The 9,594-nt window shown below is 39.1% G+C and overlaps 1 non-coding gene across 1 annotated transcript; it reads left to right on the forward strand.

Moving 5' to 3' along the window:
* The first annotated feature begins 8,610 nt into the window (after positions 1–8,610).
* Positions 8,611–8,744, forward strand: LOC115070516. The gene has a single exon (XR_003849669.1). It is a non-coding gene; the product is annotated as a small nucleolar RNA SNORA15 (small nucleolar RNA).
* The last annotated feature ends 850 nt before the right edge of the window (positions 8,745–9,594 follow it).

A 9,594-nucleotide genomic window follows, 5' to 3' on the forward strand; every position in this document is an offset into this window, starting at 1 on the left:
AAGCTAGTTGTGGGGACTTCAGAATTCAAATGCGGAGTGATAGGTTCCTTAAGTGTAATTATTCAGTAGCTCACTTAGGTGGCTCTACATTCAGAGCGGCTGAATTACTGTCTGTCGCCTGCAGTTACATGCAAGTCATTGGAACTTGGAGAAGTTAATCTCAGTGAGCCTTACATTCCTCATCCATAAAGCAGAGAAAAAAGGACCTCTCTCCCATAGGGATGCTGTAATGAATAATATGATGCATGTAAAATACACCCGGCGCACAGAAAGTTCTGGATAAATGCGAGATGTAAAATACACTCGGCGCACAGAAAGTTCTGGATAAATGTGAGCCATTGCACTGACATAGGTGATCAGCAGTACATTTTTCTCAGATCCTCCACAGAAAGACCTGGAAGGCCTCTTTAAGAGCGCTCTTCTGTAATCACTACATCAGATCTACAAAAGTCTTGTCTTCCTTTTTACAAAGTAATCTCTTAATCCATTTGTTTTCCCACCTCTGCTGTTACAATTGTGCACAATGTGTCTCTCCTGGAGAACTGCATCAATGCCTTTAGGGGCCCTGGCTTCCACTACCATTTTTTACTAGTGTGTTCTCCAAACTGTAGAGACAGGCATAAAGCTATAAATGCAGATGGAGATCTAACTCAGTGGTAGAGTCCTTGACTTGCACACACAAGACTCTGACTTCACTCCCAAATGCCATAAACAACCAACAGATTCTATCAAGTGGGGCTTTTGATATTATTTTTCCTTGTTAGAATAAATTGAAACTCAACCCCATGACCTTATAGGTCTGTCTTAATTTGATTCTGGCCTCTTTTCCTAGTTTCATCTTATTCCAAGTTCTGCTGTAATTACCGTATATTGGCTCTTTATTTACTCAACCCTTTTTCTGACTCTTTGCTCTTCTCTGCCCTACTTTGTCTTCTGATCTGTCCTCTTAATGGATGGCTTGTTATGGTTACAATCTCAGTTTGAACATTGCTTTCCAAATACAGCCCTGTCTCTAACCCTGGAGCCGCTCCTGGCTACCCTATATCCTGGATCACTTCCAACCTGGAATTATGATCTGTATCTTTCAGTCACTTTATTATCTGTTCCTTTCACTAAAGGTCAGAATTAGGAAGGCATGGATGGCTCTTGTTTATGTCTGGGTCGTTTAGGCTTGACACTTGGAATATTACCGATAAGAATTCATTAAAATATTGAATAGATTATCTGTGCATCTAGGGGTAAAGTACAAGTGTCTATGACTACACTCTTCGGAATATGGGTAGATATTATCGACTGTGAGCAGGTGCATGTACATGAGTGAAGGTTTATTGTGCATATGAATATGCACTGTTAATGACTATATGTAATTGTATGTGAGCATGTGTCTTATTTTGTCTCTTCATTGCTGTGACAAAACACTCTGACTGCTACCACCTTGGGGAGGAAAGGGTTTATTCACCTTATATCTCTTGGGTTACAGTTCATCAGGGAGCCCAACGTAGGAACTCAGGGCAGGAACTTGGAAGCAGGAGCTGGAGCACAGGCCATGGAGGAATGCTGCTTACTGACTTGTTCCCCTGGCCTGTGCTCAGCCTGTTTTCTTATGCAGCATAGGCCCACCTGCCCAGGGGTGGCACCACCCACAGTGGGCTGGGCCCTCCTACATCAGTTACCAAGAAGATGCCCCTCAGACATGGCCACAGGCCAGTCCAATAGAGGAAATTCCCCAATTGAGGTTCCCTCAACCCAGGTATGTCAAGTTGACACTAAAGCTATCCAGCCCAGCATGTATGTAAATAATGGCATATTACTCTGTATACATGTGTGAAAATGCATCCACATAAAAATGTAAATATTTTTATATTTGAAGAACATTAGAAAGACATGACTTCTCTGATTTGATTTGAATCAAACATTTAATTAATATTTAACAATTAAAAGTTTAAGAAAATAATTAAAATGACTCCGTGAAGATAAATTGTATTAAAGTTCTCTGTATCAAGAGATGACCTTCATGAAAATAAGCACTCAAATGGGATGTGCTGAGTCGGATTACTTCCTAAATCATCTGGAAGCTCTGTATTTGCCCTCTTTAGAGCAGCAATCCCCTAATCAACAGGGATTAACGATGTAGCTATATCTTACCTGCTTGAGGTTCATGCCATTTCTGGTACCTAGCATGGTTTTGCTCTGCCTCTTTCTATGGCTGAGATAACTCATCTTTCTAATTTCACTTCAAATATTAGTTCTTCGGAGACTTTCCCCATTCACCTCCTTCACCACACAGTAGGGTAGATATTCCCTGTTTGCTCTCACATGACCTTGTACTTCTTTACTTACAAGATTCATGACATCTTTTATATCCAAGCATTAACTGTGTCCTCCAAGCTGCAGTACTAGAGACTTTTCCTTTCTTATTTACTGCCACACACACAGCTAAAAAATGATGACATTCCAAGTAAAAGATTCCTAAGGGCAGATTTTTTTGATGTGTGGTACTTATCAGAGAGCACGAACTCACATTGTCCTAGGTCAATAAACAATGACCACACATACAGAAATTTGTGCAGTGTGCTCATAATTTTAGGAAATTACAACTGATTTCATTAAACGAATACTTCCCTATTTCATAGCAGATTTACAGTAAATGTTATAGAAACAAAGCTTTAATAAGATAGTTCATAGCTTTTCCATGCCATCAGAGAGCATGGGATTTATGGGCAGCAATAAAGACTTGAAAGTGAAAGCAACGCAGTACGGAAATGCTCCAATGGATCCAAGGAAACTGGAGGGACTGGCGAAGAAGGCTCTCGGGGTGGTGGCGTGACTGAAGAGAGAGAAGAAATTCTCTCAAGAAGGAAAGAAGGAATGATGTTCTCAGTACCTCGTCACCATCCCCCAAACACCAATGACACAAATTGACTCAGAAGTCATGGAGGGTCTGGAGATGCAGTAAGTGTGCGGCTCTAAGTCTGGGTTCTAGACTCAGGCTGCCTGTGGCTTATTTGTGTATGATTGGGGATTTCATATTCATATGACTCTCTGTGGTTTAATTTCCTCCTTTGGATAATGAAGTTTCTGATGATATAGTCCACAAAACAACCCTGCAAAAATTAAATAACTATTTTGGACATTAAGTAGCACAAGCTAAGTGCTTGACAAACATTGAAAGAAAAACCAAGAGCACCAGAAAACATATCACTCAAAGACTGAACACTTCAATGTTTCAGTATTCCAGCGGTTAGAACAGGATACATAACAATTTATGGGGGCTTTGGTTTGTAGTTCAGTGATGTTTGTCTAACATTCCTGAGTCCCCAGGATTCAAGCTCCCACACCTAAAACAAAAGAAAATTACTTTTTAAACTAACAGTGGGTAAAGATTTCTTGAACAAAATTTCAGAAGTACAAAAATGAGATTGCTGATGTTGTGAGAGGTCTCGATGGGAAAGTAAATGGTTTAGCCCAGGAGCGACAGACATCCTTCTTTCTTCATTGGCCAGAACTAGGCATACCACATGTCTCTGTGAACATTTGGTAGTCAGAACTTAGGAGTCTTACCAAATGTACTGTCACACATAGTCCTACCATCACAAGGGGTATATCTAGCAATACCAGCTGGAAGCACTGGGGGCAGGAGAAAAGGATTTTATGTATAATACACATTGTATATAAAACAGATTATATAAAACAATGCGTTTGATATTAAAATGATAATGCCAATAATTTTTGTCTCTATACTTATTTTTTTATGGCAGCATCTCACTATGTAGCCCTGGATGGCCTGGAACTCACTGTATAGACCAGGCTGGCCTCTAATTCAAAGATACTTACTTCTGCTTCCAAAGAGCTGAGGTTAAAGGTATGCATCACCATCTGACCTTGAACTTTTTTTCTGCTTGAGGAAGGGTCTCACAATGTAGCTGTGACAGCTTGGAACTCACAGTACAGACCAGGCTGGTCTGGAACTTGTGATGATCCCTCTGCCTCTGCCTCCCAAGTTCTAGGATTACATGCACATACTACCATGCCTGGCAATACTGTTTATTTTTGTGTCTGTGAAGAGATGCTTTAAATCTAAATTAAACATTACACAATGTTTGTACATATCAAAACATTAACTAAAACTTCACAAATATACATACTTTTTGTCTTCGTAGTTCAACTAAAAAAATTGAAACTTTAGATTTCCATTGATTACAGAATCTTTTCAAAATTTAATCTTTTAAAAATTTATTTTTATTTAATCTTTAAAAAAATTTTTTATTTATGTGTATGTGTGTGCCTGTGGACCACATGTATGTGGGTGCCCACAGAGGTCAGGAGAGGGTGTCGATGTCCTGGAGCTAGAGTTACAGGCAGTTGATGTGGGTGCTAGGAACTGAACTCAGGTTCTCTGGAAGAACAGTAAGTCCTCTTAACCACTAAGCCATTTATCCAGTTCAGCATTCTAATCTTTACAAACTTTTTCTGTAATAAATTCCTTACTCTATGTTGCCTCTGAAAAAAGAAAGTCTGAAATATAAGGAAATTTTAGCTGTACACATGGGCTCTTAAAGAATTATATTGATCCCTTTAATCTTTGGTTATACTTTCCTTTTGGGTATTTAAGATCATACAGTTGGCCCAGATAAGCCAATTTATTTTCACTCTTAAGGTTATTTGAGGATCTGTTCCTCAGGGGTCACATGGGCTTGGGAAGAGCTCCTGGCTCCTTTCTTTTACCAGTTCCATCTATATGAAAATAAGTCAAAGGTCCTGCTGGACCATGTCTGGCTTTACTTGGAAGCACGAATGAGATGTTTCCTCTGAGTTGACCCTCCTCTTTGTAGACTGGACACTGGTTCAAGTCCATCTGGTGGGGTCTCCATGGCCTCCTTGATCAAGAGGACAGGTGACTCACCACAGTTACAAGATATTTTGAGAGATACTCATAGTCCCCTGGAGCTTGGTTGACCTAGGAGGGCAAGGAGCAAACACTGTCCTTTATGTCCCTCTGACCACATTAATATTGGCCTTGAAGTATGGCTGTTAAACATCCAAGAAGGTTAGTTCCACCAATCTGGTACTTTTAATTACCGTGTGCTATGTAGATAAAGCTTGGGCAAAGACCAAATGTTCTCAGATAAACCTTTCTTAGACATGTATTATATTCCTTACTGGTCAATCTTTTCAGCCCCTTCAGTATGATTAAGATTGTTTTCTATATTGTTGGGAGCTACTATTATTATGGGCACAGCCATTGCTGCCTTGGGCTGTGGCAGCTTGCCTTGACTTATGCATTGGAGAAAGAATGGTTCCACCCTGGGAGTTTCCCTGCTCTCTGCTTCGTGGTCTGAGCTGACAGGCTGTGCTTCCCTGATTAACTGGCAGTCTTGGAAACAAAACCAAAGAGTTCTGATTCAGTTTATGGCACCGGAGTTTCTCAGCACTGTTAGCTTGGTTTCTATAGAGAAATAATGAATTATAGTAGTTGCTAAGAGTAATCACAAGTAGTACACCTTATATCTAAGATATTATAAATATTATGCAGCTGAATCTTGGAACTCGTCAACGTTGGGTGAGTTTCGGTTGGTGAAGTAATGTATTCTTGGTAGTATCATAATGTATCCTTGGTTATTCCTTGGTTACTTTCTGTTTTGTGACTTATCCTTAGTTATTCCTTGGTTAATCCAGATCTGATTCCTACATAAGCTTGGTTTGGTTCACAATAAACATGCACTGGTATACAAGCCTCTGCATCTCCTGTGTCTTGATTTCTATCTGTTGGGGTCCCCAAGCCCTTCAGGCTTGGACTGTGGTCACTGCACTGTGACACTATATGTCTGTGGAGAATGGCCAGGAATTTTATTTGAGATTGAACTGAATTTGTAGATTGTTTTTGTAGCATCACCATTTCCACAATACCAATAATTCTTATCCATGATAATGGGACTTTTTTAATCTTCTGGTGTCTCCCTCAATTTCTTTCTTTGGTGTCTTAAGTTTTATTGCAGAGGTCTTTCATTTCCTTGGTTGGATTTAATTCCGTGTGTGTGTGTGTGTGTGTGTGTGTGTGTGTGTGTGTGTGTGTGTGAGTTGAACGGAATTATTTCTATAATTTATTTCTCAGTATGTTTGTCATGGGTATATAGGAAGACTACTGATATTATATATGTTAATTTTAGATCCTGCCACTTTGTTGAAAATGTGTAGGAATGACTTTCATAAAATTGACAGAATCTAAACTAATTACTTATTAATAATTCATTGAACCCTGTGCTCTTGTGACCTGGGCATCTACTCTTGTTTCCTGGGAACCTCAATTTACTATTTCATGTCAAGATAGGGAATGAATGTGGGTGTGCTCGAGAACCAACATATCAAAGTGCTAAAAGACAGCATGCCCATATTCATTGAAAATGTAAAGACTGAGAAAGGATAATTGACATTGTGTGTATGAGATATTCTAGAACTAGGGATGAAAAGTCAAGATAGTCTGATAAGAGTGGGTTCAAGCTTGTGCTTCCCCAATTGAATCTGGTGAAATTGAATAAAAATTGCGGGTGAGGACTGACTTGAGGAAAGAGTTCCAAAAGACATCTGGGGGAGCTGGTATCCTCAGAGTTCAGGCCCACTTTTAAAAACTAAAATCAGGGCTGGAGAGATGGCTTGGCAGTTAAGAGCACTGACTGCTCTTACAGAGGACCCAGGTTCACATCCCAGCATCCACATGGTGGCTAATAGCCATCTATAACTCTAGTTCCAGGGAATCTGATGACCTCTTCTGATGTCCTTGGGCATTGCATGACATGGGTGCACTTACATACATGCAGGCAATACACTCATACACATAAAATAAAAATAATAAATAAAATATTTAAAAAAAATAAAATTAAGGGAGCTGCAGAGATGGCTCAGTTGTTAAGAGCATTGACTGCTCTTGCAGAGGACCTGGGTTCAATACCCAGCACCCACATGGCAGCTAATAACCATCCTAACTCCAGTTCCAGGGGATCCAACGTCTTCTTCTGACCTCTGTGGGCACTGCAAGACCTGGGTGCACTCACACAAATGCAGGGAGAACACTCATACACACAAAACAAAATACTAAAAAAAAATGAAAATTAAGACTCAGACTGTTTTATTCAGGTAGTTGTAAGGTTGGCATAGTAACACTGCACTGTGGTGCCTTGTCTGAGGAAGAGACTCGCTACTCTGAACTCACAGATTAACGACTGGGAAGGCCCTGAGAAAAAAAGGGAAATTAAAAACATCTCAGTCATAATGTAAGTTTCGTGACAACCAGTGCAAGGCTTTCCTTGATATCTTATACCAGAGCACTCATAGATAAGCACCTGGAAAAGTCTGAGGAAGAAGAAGATTTGGACCATCTCAGGCATACAGATGGATAAATCATACGACAACAAACACACGTCTTTCTTGCAGCTACTACTCAGACACTACAAAATCTTATTCACCTTTTATTTTCAGTCCCTTTACCAAGCCTGAAATGGAAAAAAAGAACTGTGCTCAAGTTTTTACTTTCATTTGGAAATGATGAATCTTTCCACTTTGATTTTGGTGATCTCTTTCTTTCCTGAATCTTATGTGCATGCAGAACCATTAATGAATTTAAAAGTATGGGAATGAAAGCATCATCAAAGCAAGATTTGGAACCTTTAAATGTTATTCAAAAATATTTTCCTTGATATACAAACTATGGGACGCTTAATTTGGAATCTTGGGAAAATACTGGTGACCAATTTAAGCTACTGCTTAAAAACAGTTCAGTTGAAGCATTTAACTAACTGTTTGGATCCAAATTAAAGTAGATATGCAGCCTTATCAAGAGAAAAAAAGGTATGCTTCTTAGAGAATTATGTTTTATAGAAACTAATGGAACTCCTGTGCCTAATTCTCTGCCTTCCATGGAGCTTTTTTAACTGGGGTAAAAGGTGATGGAAGAAATTAACTCAGGAAAGTGTACAGTACCTGATTTGGCAGTTGCAAGGTTGGAAGTGCCTGCTCTTTCTGCCCTGCATCTCCAAGCCTGTCTCTCAGATTCAAAACACGTTTCCTGTTCTTGTTTCCATGTCATAATGCTGCCTTTGACTTTTTAATGTAGTTTTTATTTTATGTGTATCAGTGTTTCACCTGCATGTATGTAAGTGCACCCATGCCTACAGAGGCCAGAAGAGCGTGTTGGAGTCCCTGGAACTGTAGTTAATTATGGTTGTTAGCTTCCATGTGGGTGCTTAGAGGCTACCAAACCCTAGATTCTCTGAAAGAGCTGCTTAACCACTGAGCCTTCTCTCCAGACCCATAATGCTGCTTTTGAGTACAAGCTCTTTTAGATATTGCTATTTTCTGTGTTTCAAGTTTCTCTAAATTATGAGTATTTAGTCAAGATTACATGTGGTAAATTATAATATGAATTTTCTAACACAGACAGCCAGATCCATGGCACACCAAAAAAGGAGAAATTCACCCTGTGCACTATCATGTTTACCTACAAATTACAAATATTTTTAAAAGAGAAAGGGTCAAAAGGAATATTTAAGGGGATTTAAATAATGTAACCCACAAAGAAGCCAAGATTGTCCTAAAGTTTAAATCATTAGAAGTTAGGCATAACTGAATACTGTGTCCTTTAACCAGTACTTTGCACAGCCAGACACCATGCAAAAGTAAAGTCTTCCTTTTAAATGAGTGATGATACACTAGTTGTTGTTGGTATGTCATTATTAAAAGTGAGCACAGTAAGAAACAATCCTTAGAAGTTGGCCAACTTCTGTAATCCATGCAAGGCCAATGTTTACTCCAGAAGATTTATGAATGGTGGGTCGTGCACTGACAAGATCAATTAACCAGTCAAAAATTAAGTTAAATAAAAAATCATTAAGGTTACAAGGCATGAGGACCCAGGTGGTGAGTATGGCTCTTCCAAATAGACTTTACCTTCCTTAGAGGCACTAGGAAATAGGATGAGATACAGGAAAACTCAGGCCTTTTTCAGTGAGATAAATCTATATCTCCAAGAGTAGAGAAATATAAAGCTCTAGAGAGCAAAACAGGAGAAATTTAAAGACAAGGGTAATAAGACATTCCCAGCCTCTATCCATTTGACCAAGATCTGTGATTTTCTAAACTCCTGCCTAGACTGAAGTTTAGCCAGAGAATGAATATGGCTTCTAATGGGAAATATAGTTATAGGACAGAGGATACTTTAGTTTGTCTCTATTTACAGACACAAGCTAACTAATTGTGGGGTGTACACCTTCAAACACCTCACCACCCCAAATATAGCCAGAGAGAAACTCATTAGGTAATAGTAAAGGAAAATACTTTTGTTGGCTTGATTTCCCTTGATTATTAGTTCTAACTGCCATGTATTCATGGACTTATAAAAATTTAGAGATATCGACAAATGACCCTTCAAAATCAAGTGTCCTGACTTTTGTCACTTCACATTCCCAATACAAGTCCTAGTAAAATAAATTTTAAAAGAAGCAAATGCATATTTTGAATATTAATAGTCATGTGCTGTTTTGAACTCATTGAGTAGCTGACACTAGAGATGGGATTAGGCTTTCCCACTTCAGACCTAAGCTT

The sequence above is a fragment of the Nannospalax galili genome, unplaced genomic scaffold (genome assembly GCF_000622305.1).
Source record: "Nannospalax galili isolate Female #2095 unplaced genomic scaffold, S.galili_v1.0 scaffold576, whole genome shotgun sequence".
NCBI lineage: Eukaryota > Metazoa > Chordata > Mammalia > Rodentia > Spalacidae > Nannospalax > Nannospalax galili.